Here is a 19779-nt window from a genome sequence, read left to right as displayed (position 1 = left end):
TCCCTGAGGAGATACACCAAAGCTTATATCAGAATTGGCAAAAGATCCCAATTCAGCCAGAAACGTAACTTTTGACCCAGAGCTCAGTTTCGAACCACATGCATATGTTAGTGGTGTCCTGAGTCGGGGAAGCTAAAAAACAACTCCATTCGCTGATCTGAGCTTTCCCTGAGGAGATACACCAAAGCTTATATCAGAATTGGCGAAAGATGCCAATTCAGCCAGAAACGTAACTTTTGACCCAGAGCTCAGTTTCGAACCACATGCATATGTTAGTGGTGTCCTGAGTCGGGGAAGCTAAAAAACCACTCCATTTGCTGATCTGAGCTTTCCCTGAGGAGTTAGACCAAAGCTTATATCAGAATTGGCAAAAGAGCCCAATTCAGCCAGAAACGTAACTTTTGACCCAGAGCTCAGTTTCGAACCACATGCATATGTTAGTGGTGTCCTGAGTCGGGGAACCTAAAAAACCACTCCATTCGCTGATCTGAGCTTTCCCTGAGGAGATACACCAAAGCTTATATCAGAATTGGCAAAAGAGCCCAATTCAGCCAGAAACGTAACTTTTGACCCAGAGCTCAGTTTCGAACCACATGCATATGTTAGTGGTGTCCTGAGTCGGGGAAGCTAAAAAACCACTCCATTCGCTGATCTGAGCTTTCCCTGAGGAGATATACCAAAGATAAAATCAGAATTGGCAAAAGATCCCAATTCAGCCAGAAACGTAACTTTTGACCCAGAGCTCAGTTTCGAACCACATGCATATGTTAGTGGTGTCCTGAGTCGGGGAAGCTAAAAAACCACTCCATTCGCTGATCTGAGCTTTCCCTGAGGAGTTAGACTAAAGCTTATATCAGAATTGGCAAAAGAGCCCAATTCAGCCAGAAACGTAACTTTTGACCCAGAGCTCAGTTTCGAACCACATGCATATGTTAGTGATGTCCTGAGTCGGGGAAGCTAAAAAACAACTCCATTCGCTGATCTGAGCTTTCCCTGAGGAGATACACCAAAGCTTATATCAGAATTGGCAAAAGACCCCAATTCAGCCAGAAACCTAACTTTTGACCCAGAGCTCAGTTTCGAACCACATGCATATGTTAGTGGTGTCCTGAGTCGGGGAAGCTAAAAAACCACTCCATTCGCTGATCTGAGCTTTCCCTGAGGAGTTAGACCAAAGCTTATATTAGAATTGGCAAAAGAGCCCAATTCAGCCAGAAACGTAACTTTTGACCCAGAGCTCAGTTTCGAACCACATGCATATGTTAGTGGTGTCCTCAGTCGGGGAAGCTAAAAAACCACTCCATTCGCTGATCTCAGCTTTCCCTGAGGAGATACACCAAAGCTTATATCAGAATTGGAAAAAGAGCCCAATTCAGCCAGAAACGTAACTTTTGACCCAGAGCTCAGTTTCAAACCACATGCATATGTTAGTGGTGTCCTGAGTCGGGGAAGCTAAAAAACCACTCCATTCGCTGATCTGAGCTTTCCCTGAGGAGATATACCAAAGATAAAATCAGAATTGGCAAAAGATCCCAATTCAGCCAGAAACGTAACTTTTGACCCAGAGCTCAGTTTCGAACCACATGCATATGTTAGTGGTGTCCTGAGTCGGGGAAGCTAAAAAACCACTCCATTCGCTGATCTGAGCTTTCCCTGAGGAGTTAGACCAAAGCTTATATCAGAATTGGCAAAATTCAGCCAGAAACGTAACTTTTGACCCAGAGCTCAGTTTCGAACCAAATGCATATGTTAGTGGTGTCCTGAGTCGGGGAAGCTAAAAAACAACTCCATTCGTTGATCTGAGCTTTCCCTCAGGAGAAACACCAAAGATAATATCAGAATTGGCAAAAGATCCCAATTCAGCCAGAAACGTAACTTTTGATCCAGAGCTCAGTTTCGAACCACATGCATATGTTAGTGGTGTCCTGAGTCGGGGAAGCTAAAAAACCACTCCATTCGCTGATCTGAGCTTTCCCTGAGGAGTTAGACCAAAGCTTATATCAGAATTGGCAAAAGAGCCCAATTCAGCCAGAAACGTAACTTTTGACCCAGAGCTCAGTTTCGAACCACATGCATATGTTAGTGGTGTCCTGAGTCGGGGAAGCTAAAAAAAGCACTCCATTCGCTGATCTGAGCTTTCCCTGAGGAGATACACCAAAGCTTATATTAGAATTGGCGAAAGATGCCAATTCAGCCAGAAAGGTAACTTTTGACCCAGAGCTCAGTTTCGAACCACATGCATATGTTAGTGGTGTCCTGAGTCGGGGAAGCTAAAAAACCACTCCATTCGCTGATCTGAGCTTTCCCTGAGGAGTTAGACCAAAGCTTATATCAGAATTGGCAAAAGAGCCCAATTCAGCCAGAAACGTAACTTTTGACCCACAGCTCAGTTTCGAACCACATGCATATGTTAGTGGTGTCCTGAGTCGGGGAAGCTAAAAAACAACTCCATTCGCTGATCTGAGCTTTCCCTGAGGAGTTAGACCAAAGCTTATATCAGAATTGGCAAAAGAGCCCAATTCAGCCAGAAACGTAACTTTTGACCCAGAGCTCAGTTTCGAACCACATGCATATGTTAGTGGTGTCCTGAGTCGGGGAAGCTAAAAAAAGCACTCCATTCGCTGATCTGAGCTTTCCCTGAGGAGATACACCAAAGCTTATATCAGAATTGGCAAAAGATCCCAATTCAGCCAGAAACGTAACTTTTGACCCAGAGCTCAGTTTCGAACCACATGCATATGTTAGTGGTGTCCTGAGTCGGGGAAGCTAAAAAACAACTCCATTCGCTGATCTGAGCTTTCCCTGAGGAGATACACCAAAGCTTATATTAGAATTGGCGAAAGATGCCAATTCAGCCAGAAAGGTAACTTTTGACCCAGAGCTCAGTTTCGAACCACATGCATATGTTAGTGGTGTCCTGAGTCGGGGAAGCTAAAAAACCACTCCATTCGCTGATCTGAGCTTTCCCTGAGATATACCAAAGATAAAATCAGAATTGGCAAAAGATCCCAATTCAGCCAGAAACGTAACTTTTGACCCAGAGCTCAGTTTCGAAGCACATGCATATGTTAGTGGTGTCCTGAGTCGGGGAAGCTAAAAAACCACTCCATTCGCTGATCTGAGCTTTCCCTGAGGAGTTAGACTAAAGCTTATATCAGAATTGGCAAAAGAGCCCAATTCAGCCAGAAACGTAACTTTTGACCCAGAGCTCAGTTTCGAACCACATGCATATGTTAGTGATGTCCTGAGTCGGGGAAGCTAAAAAACCACTCCATTCGCTGATCTGAGCTTTCCCTGAGGAGATACACCAAAGCTTATATCAGAATTGGCAAAAGACCCCAATTCAGCCAGAAACCTAACTTTTGACCCAGAGCTCAGTTTCGAACCACATGCATATGTTAGTGGTGTCCTGAGTCGGGGAAGCTAAAAAACCACTCCATTCGCTGATCTGAGCTTTCCCTGAGGAGTTAGACCAAAGCTTATATTAGAATTGGCAAAAGAGCCCAATTCAGCCAGAAACGTAACTTTTGACCCAGAGCTCAGTTTCGAACCACATGCATATGTTAGTGGTGTCCTCAGTCGGGGAAGCTAAAAAACCACTCCATTCGCTGATCTCAGCTTTCCCTGAGGAGATACACCAAAGCTTATATCAGAATTGGCGAAAGATGCCAATTCAGCCAGAAACGTAACTTTTGACCCAGAGCTCAGTTTCGAACCACATGCATATGTTAGTGGTGTCCTGAGTCGGGGAAGCTAAAAAACCACTCCATTCGCTGATCTGAGCTTTCCCTGAGGAGTTAGACCAAAGCTTATATCAGAATTGGCAAAAGAGCCCAATTCAGCCAGAAACGTAACTTTTGACCCAGAGCTCAGTTTCGAACCACATGCATATGTTAGTGGTGTCCTGAGTCGGGGAACCTAAAAAACCACTCCATTCGCTGATCTGAGCTTTCCCTGAGGAGATACACCAAAGCTTATATCAGAATTGGCAAAAGAGCCCAATTCAGCCAGAAACGTAACTTTTGACCCAGAGGTCAGTTTCGAACCACATGCATATGTTAGTGGTGTCCTGAGTCGGGGAAGCTAAAAAACCACTCCATTCGCTGATCTGAGCTTTCCCTGAGGAGATATACCAAAGATAAAATCAGAATTGGCAAAAGATCCCAATTCAGCCAGAAACGTAACTTTTGACCCAGAGCTCAGTTTCGAACCACATGCATATGTTAGTGATGTCCTGAGTCGGGGAAGCTAAAAAACAACTCCATTCGCTGATCTGAGCTTTCCCTGAGGAGATACACCAAAGCTTATATCAGAATTGGCAAAAGACCCCAATTCAGCCAGAAACCTAACTTTTGACCCAGAGCTCAGTTTCGAACCACATGCATATGTTAGTGGTGTCCTGAGTCGGGGAAGCTAAAAAACCACTCCATTCGCTGATCTGAGCTTTCCCTGAGGAGTTAGACCAAAGCTTATATTAGAATTGGCAAAAGAGCCCAATTCAGCCAGAAACGTAACTTTTGACCCAGAGCTCAGTTTCGAACCACATGCATATGTTAGTGGTGTCCTCAGTCGGGGAAGCTAAAAAACCACTCCATTCGCTGATCTCAGCTTTCCCTGAGGAGATACACCAAAGCTTATATCAGAATTGGAAAAAGAGCCCAATTCAGCCAGAAACGTAACTTTTGACCCAGAGCTCAGTTTCAAACCACATGCATATGTTAGTGGTGTCCTGAGTCGGGGAAGCTAAAAAACCACTCCATTCGCTGATCTGAGCTTTCCCTGAGGAGATATACCAAAGATAAAATCAGAATTGGCAAAAGATCCCAATTCAGCCAGAAACGTAACTTTTGACCCAGAGCTCAGTTTCGAACCACATGCATATGTTAGTGGTGTCCTGTGTCGGGGAAGCTAAAAAACCACTCCATTCGCTGATCTGAGCTTTCCCTGAGGAGTTAGACCAAAGCTTATATCAGAATTGGCAAAATTCAGCCAGAAACGTAACTTTTGACCCAGAGCTCAGTTTCGAACCAAATGCATATGTTAGTGGTGTCCTGAGTCGGGGAAGCTAAAAAACAACTCCATTCGTTGATCTGAGCTTTCCCTCAGGAGAAACACCAAAGATAATATCAGAATTGGCAAAAGATCCCAATTCAGCCAGAAACGTAACTTTTGATCCAGAGCTCAGTTTCGAACCACATGCATATGTTAGTGGTGTCCTGAGTCGGGGAAGCTAAAAAACCACTCCATTCGCTGATCTGAGCTTTCCCTGAGGAGTTAGACCAAAGCTTATATCAGAATTGGCAAAAGAGCCCAATTCAGCCAGAAACGTAACTTTTGACCCAGAGCTCAGTTTCGAACCACATGCATATGTTAGTGGTGTCCTGAGTCGGGGAAGCTAAAAAAAGCACTCCATTCGCTGATCTGAGCTTTCCCTGAGGAGATACACCAAAGCTTATATCAGAATTGGCAAAAGATCCCAATTCAGCCAGAAACGTAACTTTTGACCCAGAGCTCAGTTTCGAACCACATGCATATGTTAGTGGTGTCCTGAGTCGGGGAAGCTAAAAAACAACTCCATTCGCTGATCTGAGCTTTCCCTGAGGAGATACACCAAAGCTTATATTAGAATTGGCGAAAGATGCCAATTCAGCCAGAAAGGTAACTTTTGACCCAGAGCTCAGTTTCGAACCACATGCATATGTTAGTGGTGTCCTGAGTCGGGGAAGCTAAAAAACCACTCCATTCGCTGATCTGAGCTTTCCCTGAGGAGTTAGACCAAAGCTTATATCAGAATTGGCAAAAGAGCCCAATTCAGCCAGAAACGTAACTTTTGACCCAGAGCTCAGTTTCGAACCACATGCATATGTTAGTGGTGTTCTGAGTCGGGGAAGCTAAAAAACAACTCCATTCGCTGATCTGAGCTTTCCCTGAGGAGATACACCAAAGCTTATATCAGAATTGGCAAAAGATCCCAATTCAGCCAGAAACGTAACTTTTGACCCAGAGCTCAGTTTCGAACCACATGCATATGTTAGTGGTGTCCTGAGTCGGGGAAGCTAAAAAACCACTCCATTCGCTGATCTGAGCTTTCCCTGAGGAGATATACCAAAGATAAAATCAGAATTGGCAAAAGATCCCAATTCAGCCAGAAACGTAACTTTTGACCCAGAGCTCAGTTTCGAACCACATGCATATGTTAGTGGTGTCCTGAGTCGGGGAAGCTAAAAAACCAGTCCATTCGCTGATCTGACCTTTCCCTGAGGAGTTAGACCAAAGCTTATATCAGAATTGGCAAAAGATCCCAATTCAGCCAGAAACGTAACTTTTGACCCACAGCTCAGTTTCGAACCACATGCATATGTTAGTGGTGTCCTGAGTCGGGGAAGCTAAAAAACCACTCCATTCGCTGATCTGAGCTTTCCCTGAGGAGTTAGACCAAAGCTTATATCAGAATTGGCAAAAGAGCCCAATTCAGCCAGAAACGTAACTTTTGACCCAGAGCTCAGTTTCGAACCACATGCATATGTTAGTGGTGTCCTGAGTCGGGGAAGCTAAAAAAGCACTCCATTCGCTGATCTGAGCTTTCCCTGAGGAGATACACCAAAGCTTATATCAGAATTGGCAAAAGATCCCATTCAGCCAGAAACGTAACTTTTGACCCAGAGCTCAGTTTCGAACCACATGCATATGTTAGTGGTGTCCTGAGTCGGGGAAGCTAAAAAACAACTCCATTCGCTGATCTGAGCTTTCCCTGAGGAGATACACCAAAGCTTATATCAGAATTGGCGAAAGATGCCAATTCAGCCAGAAACGTAACTTTTGACCCAGAGCTCAGTTCGAACCACATGCATATGTTAGTGGTGTCCTGAGTCGGGGAAGCTAAAAAACCACTCCATTCGCTGATCTGAGCTTTCCCTGAGGAGTTAGACCAAAGCTTATATCAGAATTGGCAAAAGAGCCCAATTCAGCCAGAAACGTAACTTTTGACCCAGAGCTCAGTTTCGAACCACATGCATATGTTAGTGGTGTCCTGAGTCGGGGAACCTAAAAAACCACTCCATTCGCTGATCTGAGCTTTCCCTGAGGAGATACACCAAAGCTTATATCAGAATTGGCAAAAGAGCCCAATTCAGCCAGAAACGTAACTTTTGACCCAGAGCTCAGTTTCGAACCACATGCATATGTTAGTGGTGTCCTGAGTCGGGGAAGCTAAAAAACCACTCCATTCGCTGATCTGAGCTTTCCCTGAGGAGATATACCAAAGATAAAATCAGAATTGGCAAAAGATCCCAATTCAGCCAGAAACGTAACTTTTGACCCAGAGCTCAGTTTCGAACCACATGCATATGTTAGTGGTGTCCTGAGTCGGGGAAGCTAAAAAACCACTCCATTCGCTGATCTGAGCTTTCCCTGAGGAGTTAGACTAAAGCTTATATCAGAATTGGCAAAAGAGCCCAATTCAGCCAGAAACGTAACTTTTGACCCAGAGCTCAGTTTCGAACCACATGCATATGTTAGTGATGTCCTGAGTCGGGGAAGCTAAAAAACAACTCCATTCGCTGATCTGAGCCTTTCCTGAGGAGATACACCAAAGCTTATATCAGAATTGGCAAAAGACCCCAATTCAGCCAGAAACCTAACTTTTGACCCAGAGCTCAGTTTCGAACCACATGCATATGTTAGTGGTGTCCTGAGTAGTCGGGGAAGCTAAAAAACCACTCCATTCGCTGATCTGAGCTTTCCCTGAGGAGTTAGACCAAAGCTTATATTAGAATTGGCAAAAGAGCCCAATTCAGCCAGAAACGTAACTTTTGACCCAGAGCTCAGTTTCGAACCACATGCATATGTTAGTGGTGTCCTCAGTCGGGGAAGCTAAAAAACCACTCCATTCGCTGATCTCAGCTTTCCCTGAGGAGATACACCAAAGCTTATATCAGAATTGGAAAAAGAGCCCAATTCAGCCAGAAACGTAACTTTTGACCCAGAGCTCAGTTTCAAACCACATGCATATGTTAGTGGTGTCCTGAGTCGGGGAAGCTAAAAAACCACTCCATTCGCTGATCTGAGCTTTCCCTGAGGAGATATACCAAAGATAAAATCAGAATTGGCAAAAGATCCCAATTCAGCCAGAAACGTAACTTTTGACCCAGAGCTCAGTTTCGAACCACATGCATATGTTAGTGGTGTCCTGAGTCGGGGAAGCTAAAAAACCACTCCATTCGCTGATCTGAGCTTTCCCTGAGGAGTTAGACCAAAGCTTATATCAGAATTGGCAAAATTCAGCCAGAAACGTAACTTTTGACCCAGAGCTCAGTTTCGAACCAAATGCATATGTTAGTGGTGTCCTGAGTCGGGGAAGCTAAAAAACAACTCCATTCGTTGATCTGAGCTTTCCCTCAGGAGAAACACCAAAGATAATATCAGAATTGGCAAAAGATCCCAATTCAGCCAGAAACGTAACTTTTGATCCAGAGCTCAGTTTCGAACCACATGCATATGTTAGTGGTGTCCTGAGTCGGGGAAGCTAAAAAACCACTCCATTCGCTGATCTGAGCTTTCCCTGAGGAGTTAGACCAAAGCTTATATCAGAATTGGCAAAAGAGCCCAATTCAGCCAGAAACGTAACTTTTGACCCAGAGCTCAGTTTCGAACCACATGCATATGTTAGTGGTGTCCTGAGTCGGGGAAGCTAAAAAAAGCACTCCATTCGCTGATCTGAGCTTTCCCTGAGGAGAACACCAAAGCTTATATTAGAATTGGCGAAAGATGCCAATTCAGCCAGAAAGGTAACTTTTGACCCAGAGCTCAGTTTCGAACCACATGCATATGTTAGTGGTGTCCTGAGTCGGGGAAGCTAAAAAACCACTCCATTCGCTGATCTGAGCTTTCCCTGAGGAGTTAGACCAAAGCTTATATCAGAATTGGCAAAAGAGCCCAATTCAGCCAGAAACGTAACTTTTGACCCACAGCTCAGTTTCGAACCACATGCATATGTTAGTGGTGTCCTGAGTCGGGGAAGCTAAAAAACAACTCCATTCGCTGATCTGAGCTTTCCCTGAGGAGTTAGACCAAAGCTTATATCAGAATTGGCAAAAGAGCCCAATTCAGCCAGAAACGTAACTTTTGACCCAGAGCTCAGTTTCGAACCACATGCATATGTTAGTGGTGTCCTGAGTCGGGGAAGCTAAAAAAAGCACTCCATTCGCTGATCTGAGCTTTCCCTGAGGAGATACACCAAAGCTTATATCAGAATTGGCAAAAGATCCCAATTCAGCCAGAAACGTAACTTTTGACCCAGAGCTCAGTTTCGAACCACATGCATATGTTAGTGGTGTCCTGAGTCGGGGAAGCTAAAAAACAACTCCATTCGCTGATCTGAGCTTTCCCTGAGGAGATACACCAAAGCTTATATTAGAATTGGCGAAAGATGCCAATTCAGCCAGAAAGGTAACTTTTGACCCAGAGCTCAGTTTCGAACCACATGCATATGTTAGTGGTGTCCTGAGTCGGGGAAGCTAAAAAACCACTCCATTCGCTGATCTGAGCTTTCCCTGAGATATACCAAAGATAAAATCAGAATTGGCAAAAGATCCCAATTCAGCCAGAAACGTAACTTTTGACCCAGAGCTCAGTTTCGAAGCACATGCATATGTTAGTGGTGTCCTGAGTCGGGGAAGCTAAAAAACCACTCCATTCGCTGATCTGAGCTTTCCCTGAGGAGTTAGACTAAAGCTTATATCAGAATTGGCAAAAGAGCCCAATTCAGCCAGAAACGTAACTTTTGACCCAGAGCTCAGTTTCGAACCACATGCATATGTTAGTGATGTCCTGAGTCGGGGAAGCTAAAAAACCACTCCATTCGCTGATCTGAGCTTTCCCTGAGGAGATACACCAAAGCTTATATCAGAATTGGCAAAAGACCCCAATTCAGCCAGAAACCTAACTTTTGACCCAGAGCTCAGTTTCGAACCACATGCATATGTTAGTGGTGTCCTGAGTCGGGGAAGCTAAAAAACCACTCCATTCGCTGATCTGAGCTTTCCCTGAGGAGTTAGACCAAAGCTTATATTAGAATTGGCAAAAGAGCCCAATTCAGCCAGAAACGTAACTTTTGACCCAGAGCTCAGTTTCGAACCACATGCATATGTTAGTGGTGTCCTCAGTCGGGGAAGCTAAAAAACCACTCCATTCGCTGATCTCAGCTTTCCCTGAGGAGATACACCAAAGCTTATATCAGAATTGGCAAAAGATCCCAATTCAGCCAGAAACGTAACTTTTGACCCAGAGCTCAGTTTCGAACCACATGCATATGTTAGTGGTGTCCTGAGTCGGGGAAGCTAAAAAACCACTCCATTCGCTGATCTGAGCTTTCCCTGAGGAGTTAGACCAAAGCTTATATCAGAATTGGCAAAAGAGCCCAATTCAGCCAGAAACGTAACTTTTGACCCAGAGCTCAGTTTCGAACCACATGCATATGTTAGTGGTGTCCTGAGTCGGGGAAGCTAAAAAAAGCACTCCATTCGCTGATCTGAGCTTTCCCTGAGGAGATACACCAAAGCTTATATTAGAATTGGCGAAAGATGCCAATTCAGCCAGAAAGGTAACTTTTGACCCAGAGCTCAGTTTCGAACCACATGCATATGTTAGTGGTGTCCTGAGTCGGGGAAGCTAAAAAACCACTCCATTCGCTGATCTGAGCTTTCCCTGAGGAGTTAGACCAAAGCTTATATCAGAATTGGCAAAAGAGCCCAATTCAGCCAGAAACGTAACTTTTGACCCAGAGCTCAGTTTCGAACCACATGCATATGTTAGTGGTGTTCTGAGTCGGGGAAGCTAAAAAACAACTCCATTCGCTGATCTGAGCTTTCCCTGAGGAGATACACCAAAGCTTATATCAGAATTGGCAAAAGATCCCAATTCAGCCAGAAACGTAACTTTTGACCCAGAGCTCAGTTTCGAACCACATGCATATGTTAGTGGTGTCCTGAGTCGGGGAAGCTAAAAAACCACTCCATTCGCTGATCTGAGCTTTCCCTGAGGAGATATACCAAAGATAAAATCAGAATTGGCAAAAGATCCCAATTCAGCCAGAAACGTAACTTTTGACCCAGAGCTCAGTTTCGAACCACATGCATATGTTAGTGGTGTCCTGAGTCGGGGAAGCTAAAAAACCACTCCATTCGCTGATCTGAGCTTTCCCTGAGGAGTTAGACTAAAGCTTATATCAGAATTGGCAAAAGAGCCCAATTCAGCCAGAAACGTAACTTTTGACCCAGAGCTCAGTTTCGAACCACATGCATATGTTAGTGATGTCCTGAGTCGGGGAAGCTAAAAAACCACTCCATTCGCTGATCTGAGCTTTCCCTGAGGAGATACACCAAAGCTTATATCAGAATTGGCAAAAGACCCCAATTCAGCCAGAAACCTAACTTTTGACCCAGAGCTCAGTTTCGAACCACATGCATATGTTAGTGGTGTCCTGAGTCGGGGAAGCTAAAAAACCACTCCATTCGCTGATCTGAGCTTTCCCTGAGGAGTTAGACCAAAGCTTATATTAGAATTGGCAAAAGAGCCCAATTCAGCCAGAAACGTAACTTTTGACCCAGAGCTCAGTTTCGAACCACATGCATATGTTAGTGGTGTCCTCAGTCGGGGAAGCTAAAAAACCACTCCATTCGCTGATCTCAGCTTTCCCTGAGGAGATACACCAAAGCTTATATCAGAATTGGAAAAAGAGCCCAATTCAGCCAGAAACGTAACTTTTGACCCAGAGCTCAGTTTCAAACCACATGCATATGTTAGTGGTGTCCTGAGTCGGGGAAGCTAAAAAACCACTCCATTCGCTGATCTGAGCTTTCCCTGAGGAGATATACCAAAGATAAAATCAGAATTGGCAAAAGATCCCAATTCAGCCAGAAACGTAACTTTTGACCCAGAGCTCAGTTTCGAACCACATGCATATGTTAGTGGTGTCCTGAGTCGGGGAAGCTAAAAAACCACTCCATTCGCTGATCTGAGCTTTCCCTGAGGAGTTAGACCAAAGCTTATATCAGAATTGGCAAAATTCAGCCAGAAACGTAACTTTTGATCCAGAGCTCAGTTTCGAACCACATGCATATGTTAGTGGTGTCCTGAGTCGGGGAAGCTAAAAAACAACTCCATTCGCTGATCTGAGCTTTCCCTGAGGAGATACACCAAAGCTTATATTAGAATTGGCGAAAGATGCCAATTCAGCCAGAAAGGTAACTTTTGACCCAGAGCTCAGTTTCGAACCACATGCATATGTTAGTGGTGTCCTGAGTCGGGGAAGCTAAAAAACCACTCCATTCGCTGATCTGAGCTTTCCCTGAGGAGTTAGACCAAAGCTTATATCAGAATTGGCAAAAGAGCCCAATTCAGCCAGAAACGTAACTTTTGACCCAGAGCTCAGTTTCGAACGACATGCATATGTTAGTGGTGTTCTGAGTCGGGGAAGCTAAAAAACAACTCCATTCGCTGATCTTAGCTTTCCCTGAGGAGATACACCAAAGCTTATATCAGAATTGGCAAAAGATCCCAATTCAGCCAGAAACGTAACTTTTGACCCAGAGCTCAGTTTCGAACCACATGCATATGTTAGTGGTGTCCTGAGTCGGGGAAGCTAAAAAACCACTACATTCGCTGATCTGAGCTTTCCCTGAGGAGATATACCAAAGATAAAATCAGAATTGGCAAAAGATCCCAATTCAGCCAGAAACGTAACTTTTGACCCAGAGCTCAGTTTCGAACCACATGCATATGTTAGTGGTGTCCTGAGTCGGGGAAGCTAAAAAACCAGTCCATTCGCTGATCTGACCTTTCCCTGAGGAGTTAGACCAAAGCTTATATCAGAATTGGCAAAAGATCCCAATTCAGCCAGAAACGTAACTTTTGACCCAGAGCTCAGTTTCGAACCACATGCATATGTTAGTGGTGTCCTGAGTTCGGGAAGCTAAAAAACCACTCCATTCGCTGATCTGAGCTTTCCCTGAGGAGTTAGACCAAAGCTTATATCAGAATTGGCAAAAGATCCCAATTCAGCCAGAAACCTAACTTTTGACCCAGAGCTCAGTTTCGAACCACATGCATATGTTAGTGGTGTCCTGAGTCGGGGAAGCTAAAAAACAACTCCATTCGCTGATCTGAGCTTTCCCTGAGGAGATACACCAAAGCTTATATCAGAATTGGCAAAAGATCCCAATTCAGCCAGAAACGTAACTTTTGACCCAGAGCTCAGTTTCGAACCACATGCATATGTTAGTGGTGTCCTGAGTCGGGGAAGCTAAAAAACCACTCCATTCGCTGATCTGAGCTTTCCCTGAGGAGATACACCAAAGCTTATATCAGAATTGGCAAAAGATCCCAATTCAGCCAGAAACCTAACTTTTGACCCAGAGCTCAGTTTCGAACCACATGCATATGTTAGTGGTGTCCTGAGTCGGGGAAGCTAAAAAACCACTCCATTCGCTGATCTGAGCTTTCCCTGAGGAGTTAGACCAAAGCTTATATCAGAATTGGCAAAAAAGCCCAATTCAGCCAGAAACGTAACTTTTGACCCAGAGCTCAGTTTCGAACCACATGCATATGTTAGTTGTGTCCTGAGTCGGGGAAGCTAAAAAACAACTCCATTCGCTGATCTGAGCTTTCCCTGAGGAGATACACCAAAGCTTATATCAGAATTGGCAAAAGATCCCAATTCAGCCAGAAACCTAACTTTTGACCCAGAGCTCAGTTTCGAACCACATGCATATGTTAGTGGTGTCCTGAGTCGGGGAAGCTAAAAAACCACTCCATTCGCTCATCTCAGCTTTCCCTGAGGAGATACACCAAAGCTTATATCAGAATTGGAAAAAGAGCCCAATTCAGCCAGAAACGTAACTTTTGACCCAGAGCTCAGTTTCGAACCACATGCATATGTTAGTGGTGTCCTGAGTCGGGGAAGCTAAAAAACCACTCCATTCGCTGATCTGAGCTTTCCCTGAGGAGATATACCAAAGATAAAATCAGAATTGGCAAAAGATCCCAATTCAGCCAGAAACGTAACTTTTGACCCAGAGCTCAGTTTCGAACCACATGCATATGTTAGTGGTGTCCTGAGTCGGGGAAGCTAAAAAACCACTCCATTCGCTGATCTGAGCTTTCCCTGAGGAGTTAGACTAAAGCTTATATCAGAATTGGCAAAAGAGCCCAATTCAGCCAGAAACGTAACTTTTGACCCAGAGCTCAGTTTCGAACCACATGCATATGTTAGTGATGTCCTGAGTCGGGGAAGCTAAAAAACAACTCCATTCGCTGATCTGAGCTTTCCCTGAGGAGATACACCAAAGCTTATATCAGAATTGGCAAAAGATCCCAATTCAGCCAGAAACCTAACTTTTGACCCAGAGCTCAGTTTCGAACCACATGCATATGTTAGTGGTGTCCTGAGTCGGGGAAGCTAAAAAACCACTCCATTCGCTGATCTGAGCTTTCCCTGAGGAGTTAGACCAAAGCTTATATTAGAATTGGCAAAAGAGCCCAATTCAGCCAGAAACGTAACTTTTGACCCAGAGCTCAGTTTCGAACCACATGCATATGTTAGTGGTGTCCTCAGTCGGGGAAGCTAAAAAACCACTCCATTCGCTGATCTCAGCTTTCCCTGAGGAGATACACCAAAGCTTATATCAGAATTGGAAAAAGAGCCCAATTCAGCCAGAAACGTAACTTTTGACCCAGAGCTCAGTTTCAAACCACATGCATATGTTAGTGGTGTCCTGAGTCGGGGAAGCTAAAAAACCACTCAATTCGCTGATCTGAGCTTTCCCTGAGGAGATATACCAAAGATAAAATCAGAATTGGCAAAAGATCCCAATTCAGCCAGAAACGTAACTTTTGACCCAGAGCTCAGTTTCGAACCACATGCATATGTTAGTGGTGTCCTGAGTCGGGGAAGCTAAAAAACCACTCCATTCGCTGATCTGAGCTTTCCCTGAGGAGTTAGACCAAAGCTTATATCAGAATTGGCAAAATTCAGCCAGAAACGTAACTTTTGACCCAGAGCTCAGTTTCGAACCAAATGCATATGTTAGTGGTGTCCTGAGTCGGGGAAGCTAAAAAACAACTCCATTCGTTGATCTGAGCTTTCCCTCAGGAGAAACACCAAAGATAATATCAGAATTGGCAAAAGATCCCAATTCAGCCAGAAACGTAACTTTTGATCCAGAGCTCAGTTTCGAACCACATGCATATGTTAGTGGTGTCCTGAGTCGGGGAAGCTAAAAAACCACTCCATTCGCTGATCTGAGCTTTCCCTGAGGAGTTAGACCAAAGCTTATATCAGAATTGGCAAAAGAGCCCAATTCAGCCAGAAACGTAACTTTTGACCCAGAGCTCAGTTTCGAACCACATGCATATGTTAGTGGTGTCCTGAGTCGGGGAAGCTAAAAAAAGCACTCCATTCACTGATCTGAGCTTTCCCTGAGGAGATACACCAAAGCTTATATCAGAATTGGCAAAAGATCCCAATTCAGCCAGAAACGTAACTTTTGACCCAGAGCTCAGTTTCGAACCACATGCATATGTTAGTGGTGTCCTGAGTCGGGGAAGCTAAAAAACAACTCCATTCGCTGATCTGAGCTTTCCCTGAGGAGATACACCAAAGCTTATATTAGAATTGGCGAAAGATGCCAATTCAGCCAGAAAGGTAACTTTTGACCCAGAGCTCAGTTTCGAACCACATGCATATGTTAGTGGTGTCCTGAGTCGGGGAAGCTAAAAAACCACTCCATTCGCTGATCTGAGCTTTCCCTGAGGAGTTAGACCAAAGCTTATATCAGAATTGGCAAAAGAGCCCAATTCAGCCAGAAACGTAACTTTTGACCCAGAGCTCAGTTTCGAACCACATGCATATGTTAGTGGTGTTCTGAGTCGGGGAAGCTAAAAAACAACTCCATTCGCTGATCTGAGCTTTCCCTGAGGAGATACACCAAAGCTTATATCAGAATTGGCAAAAGATCCCAATTCAGCCAGAAACGTAACTTTTGACCCAGAGCTCAGTTTCGAACCACATGCATATGTTAGTGGTGTCCTGAGTCGGGGAAGCTAAAAAACCACTCCATTCGCTGATCTGAGCTTTCCCTGAGGAGATATACCAAAGATAAAATCAGAATTGGCAAAAGATCCCAATTCAGCCAGAAAAGTAACTTTTGACCCAGAGCTCAGTTTCGAACCACATGCATATGTTAGTGGTGTCCTGAGTCGGGGAAGCTAAAAAACCACTCCATTCGCTGATCTGACCTTTCCCTGAGGAGTTAGACCAAAGCTTATATCAGAATTGGGAAAAGAGCCCAATTCAGCCAGAAACGTAACTTTTGACCCAGAGCTCAGTTTCGAACCACATGCATATGTTAGTGATGTTCTGAGTCGGGGAAGCTAAAAAACAACTCCATTCGCTGATCCGAGCTTTCCCTGAGGAGATACAACAAAGCTTATATCAGAATTGGCAAAAGAGCCCAATTCAGCCAGAAACGTAACTTTTGACCCAGAGCTCAGTTTCGAACCACATGCATGTTAGTGATGTTCTGAGTCGGGGAAGCTAAAAAACCACTCCATTCGCTGATCTGAGCTTTCCCTGAGGAGATGCAACAAAGCTTATATCAGAATTGGCAAAAGATCCCAATTCAGCCAGAAACCTAACTTTTGACCCAGAGCTCAGTTTCGAACCACATGCATATGTTAGTGGTGTCCTGAGTCGGGGAAGCTAAAAAACCACTCCATTCGCTGATCTGAGCTTTCCCTGAGGAGTTAGACCAAAGCTTATATCAGAATTGGCAAAAGAGCCCAATTCAGCCAGAAACGTAACTTTTGACCCAGAGCTCAGTTTCGAACCACATGCATATGTTAGTGGTGTCCTGAGTCGGGGAAGCTAAAAAACCACTCCATTCGCTGATCTGAGCTTTCCCTGAGGAGATATACCAAAGATAAAATCAGAATTGGCAAAAGATCCCAATTCAGCCAGAAACGTAACTTTTGACCCAGAGCTGAGTTTCGAACCACATGCATATGTTAGTGGTGTCCTGAGTCGGGGAAGCTAAAAAACCACTCCATTCGCTGATCTGAGCTTTCCCTGAGGAGTTAGACCAAAGCTTATATCAGAATTGGCAAAAGAGCCCAATTCAGCCAGAAACGTAACTTTTGACCCAGAGCTCAGTTTCGAACCACATGCATATGTTAGTGGTGTCCTGAGTCGGGGAAGCTAAAAGACAACTCCATTAGTTGATCTGAGCTTTCCCTCAGGAGAAACACCAAAGATAATATCAGAATTGGCAAAAGATCCCAATTCAGCCAGAAACGTAACTTTTGACCCAGAGCTCAGTTTCGAACCACATGCATATGTTAGTGGTGTCCTGAGTCGGGGAAGCTAAAAAACCACTCCATTCGCTGATCTGAGCTTTCCCTGAGGAGTTAGACCAAAGCTTATATCAGAATTGGCAAAATTCAGCCAGAAACGTAACTTTTGACCCAGAGCTCAGTTTCGAACCAAATGCATATGTTAGTGGTGTCCTGAGTCGGGGAAGCTAAAAAACAACTCCATTCGTTGATCTGAGCTTTCCCTCAGGAGAAACACCAAAGATAATATCAGAATTGGCAAAAGATCCCAATTCAGCCAGAAACGTAACTTTTGATCCAGAGCTCAGTTTCGAACCACATGCATATGTTAGTGGTGTCCTGAGTCGGGGAAGCTAAAAAACCACTCCATTCGCTGATCTGAGCTTTCCCTGAGGAGTTAGACCAAAGCTTATATCAGAATTGGCAAAAGAGCCCAATTCAGCCAGAAACGTAACTTTTGACCCAGAGCTCAGTTTCGAACCACATGCATATGTTAGTGGTGTCCTGAGTCGGGGAAGCTAAAAAAAGCACTCCATTCACTGATCTGAGCTTTCCCTGAGGAGATACACCAAAGCTTATATCAGAATTGGCAAAAGATCCCAATTCAGCCAGAAACGTAACTTTTGACCCAGAGCTCAGTTTCGAACCACATGCATATGTTAGTGGTGTCCTGAGTCGGGGAAGCTAAAAAACAACTCCATTCGCTGATCTGAGCTTTCCCTGAGGAGATACACCAAAGCTTATATTAGAATTGGCGAAAGATGCCAATTCAGCCAGAAAGGTAACTTTTGACCCAGAGCTCAGTTTCGAACCACATGCATATGTTAGTGGTGTCCTGAGTCGGGGAAGCTAAAAAACCACTCCATTCGCTGATCTGAGCTTTCCCTGAGGAGTTAGACCAAAGCTTATATCAGAATTGGCAAAAGAGCCCAATTCAGCCAGAAACGTAACTTTTGACCCAGAGCTCAGTTTCGAACCACATGCATATGTTAGTGGTGTTCTGAGTCGGGGAAGCTAAAAAACAACTCCATTCGCTGATCTGAGCTTTCCCTGAGGAGATACACCAAAGCTTATATCAGAATTGGCAAAAGATCCCAATTCAGCCAGAAACGTAACTTTTGACCCAGAGCTCAGTTTCGAACCACATGCATATGTTAGTGGTGTCCTGAGTCGGGGAAGCTAAAAAACCACTCCATTCGCTGATCTGAGCTTTCCCTGAGGAGATATACCAAAGATAAAATCAGAATTGGCAAAAGATCCCAATTCAGCCAGAAACGTAACTTTTGACCCAGAGCTCAGTTTCGAACCACATGCATATGTTAGTGGTGTCCTGAGTCGGGGAAGCTAAAAAACCACTCCATTCGCTGATCTGACCTTTCCCTGAGGAGTTAGACCAAAGCTTATATCAGAATTGGGAAAAGAGCCCAATTCAGCCAGAAACGTAACTTTTGACCCAGAGCTCAGTTTCGAACCACATGCATATAGTGATGTTCTGAGTCGGGGAAGCTAAAAAACAACTCCATTCGCTGATCCGAGCTTTCCCTGAGGAGATACAACAAAGCTTATATCAGAATTGGCAAAAGAGCCCAATTCAGCCAGAAACGTAACTTTTGACCCAGAGCTCAGTTTCGAACCACATGCATGTTAGTGATGTTCTGAGTCGGGGAAGCTAAAAAACTACTCGCTGATCTGAGCTTTCCCTGAGGAGATGCACCAAAGCTTATATCAGAATTGGCAAAAGATCCCAATTCAGCCAGAAACCTAACTTTTGACCCAGAGCTCAGTTTCGAACCACATGTATATGTTAGTGGTGTCCTGAGTCGGGGAAGCTAAAAAACCACTCCATTCGCTGATCTGAGCTTTCCCTGAGGAGTTAGACCAAAGCTTATATCAGAATTGGCAAAAGAGCCCAATTCAGCCAGAAACGTAACTTTTGACCCAGAGCTCAGTTTCGAACCACATGCATATGTTAGTGGTGTCCTGAGTCGGGGAAGCTAAAAAACCACTCCATTCGCTGATCTGAGCTTTCCCTGAGGAGATATACCAAAGATAAAATCAGAATTCGCAAAAGATCCCAATTCAGCCAGAAACGTAACTTTTGACCCAGAGCTGAGTTTCGAACCACATGCATATGTTAGTGGTGTCCTGAGTCGGGGAAGCTAAAAAACCACTCCATTCGCTGATCTGAGCTTTCCCTGAGGAGTTAGACCAAAGCTTATATCAGAATTGGCAAAAGAGCCCAATTCAGCCAGAAACGTAACTTTTGACCCAGAGCTCAGTTTCGAACCACATGCATATGTTAGTGGTGTCCTGAGTCGGGGAAGCTAAAAGACAACTCCATTAGTTGATCTGAGCTTTCCCTCAGGAGAAACACCAAAGATAATATCAGAATTG

Source organism: Natrix helvetica (genome assembly GCF_964273705.1).
Source record: "Natrix helvetica genome assembly, chromosome: 6".
In the NCBI taxonomy this organism is placed as follows: Eukaryota; Metazoa; Chordata; class Lepidosauria; order Squamata; family Natricidae; genus Natrix; species Natrix helvetica.
The sequence above is the reverse complement of the archived record's forward strand: the minus strand, read 5'-3'. Positions refer to the sequence as shown.